Below are 2,013 nucleotides of genomic sequence, written 5' to 3'. Positions count from 1 at the left end.
GCCCCTGCTGACACTATACCACCTACTTCACCAGCCTAGTACACTTCTAAAGCAATTCTAATTTATAATTACAATGTCAATTTTGAATAAAAACACATAACACTGCTTTTTGCACTTCTAACTTAGGAAAACACGAAAATCCGTGAAAAAATAAAACCATTTTCTCTCCCCCCCCCCCCACTCCTAAGCGATCAGGCAGCCTACCGGGTGGTAATTTTAAAATGTGTGTTCTTTTTTTTACTTCTCACTGGCTGTCTGATCACACATACCTCCACCATAGCATGCAGCGTATGTTCTGTTGGCACCGCTGCATTGTGAAGGATGGTGGGAGAGAACTGGGTTGTTAGTCTCAAAGACGCCTAATCTCTTTGAATTGAGTGAAGCAGAGCTGGCTTTCGAATTTCCAGGAAGCCAAAATAAGCTGAGAAAACCCATTCCTAGCCTGAGCGAGCCTACCTATCACCAACAGAAGAGGATTTCCACTTTATGTAGGAATGCAGTCTGCTAACACTCGTCTGGGCTTAGCAGGCAAGGTGTCCAGGCTCAAAGGCATCGACAGCACAATTCATGGGGCACCCACCATCCCAGCTGCACTGTTGGCAACTGGTGTTGAACAGAACGTGCAAAACAGCATCTGGAGACTGGGAAACTTCACAGGAGATTGGGATGCACTCTTAGGGTTGTGAGGCACTGGAGGGCAGGTTGACTGCATATTTTTGAAGAAGTGGGTTGCCTTGGAAAGATTCAGAAAAGGCACCGTTCAGAAAAGACACCGTGGAATGCAGGTACCCATCTTGACATAATATCTGAAGCTGTCCTTAAGCAGACCAAAGAGAAGAGCATGGCAAGCATGAATGGATAGCAAATGAAGAACTTGCCATCTCCATTAGGTTCGAAAGTAGCTTCTGGGACTGAAACCCAGCTCAAGCAATCAACAGAACAAGTCATCTAAAGATTGGAAAGAGAGCTGAGTTCTTCTATAGGAATTGCAGTATTTTTGCTTTATTTTAATACATGAATATTCTGTCCAGGTCAGTGGCAGACCTCCCCAGCTGTGCTTCCCAGGGCAAGGGTCTGCGCTGGCGCCCCCCACGGAATGTCACTGCTCCCCATGTGCAAATCTGCCCCCCTTACCTGGAGTGCATGGAGCTTCGTACGACTCCAGGGTCCATCAGGGAAACCTCCTGAAGGTTCCCTCTCTTAGGCTCCAGATGGGGTCGGAAAACCGGAAGCACAGTTTCCGACCCAATCGGGAGCCTCAGAGAGGCTTCTGTGGGGTCCTAAAGGTGTGCAAGGCTCCATGCCCAGGACATTTGCCCCATTGAGTAAATGGGAGGTCCACCCCTGGTCCAGGGAAGGGAGCTTACTAAATGGTGGTTAACCTTAAACCCATTCTATTCTAAGGAATTGTTATACTCGTCACCAAACATCTGCCCCGAGATCAGTCATGGTTCACGACTTGTGCATTTAACCAGGTTATCATATATTGGCACATTTTCCCAAATTGGTTTTGCATTTGAGAGCTAGTGGGAAATCAAACTCTTCCTCCAGATCCAGCACTGGCTTATATACCTGCTGCTCAAGAATCTTGCAGTTAGCATGAAATATTTCCATTGACTTCAGCGAAATACAAATCAAATACAAATCCATTGACTTCAGCGAAATCAAATACAAAGTATTCAACCTTGCACAGTCATTAAATTATTGACAGTGCAATCCTATGCATGTTTACGCAGAAGTAAGTCTCATAATTTTCAGTGGGAATTATTCCCAGATAAGTATGTATAGGATCGCGACCTGATATAAATATTAAAGGGAATTGTGCAATGTTACCTTGGTGGTGAAGCATAGGGCAGAGCAACCAAAGTTTCTCTTACGTGGATTCTCTAGTTTATAGCCTCTTATGGCCCCTTCACTCCCCCAGAGGTGAACTGCTAGAAGCTGGAATGTATTAGCCATCCTGGATCGGACAGACAGGCTGAATAGCTAAAGTCAAGAATGAATGAATTGAAC

This window comes from Tiliqua scincoides, chromosome 5, assembly GCF_035046505.1.
Source record: "Tiliqua scincoides isolate rTilSci1 chromosome 5, rTilSci1.hap2, whole genome shotgun sequence".
NCBI classification, from domain to species: Eukaryota; Metazoa; Chordata; class Lepidosauria; order Squamata; family Scincidae; genus Tiliqua; species Tiliqua scincoides.
The sequence above is the reverse complement of the archived record's forward strand: the minus strand, read 5'-3'. Positions refer to the sequence as shown.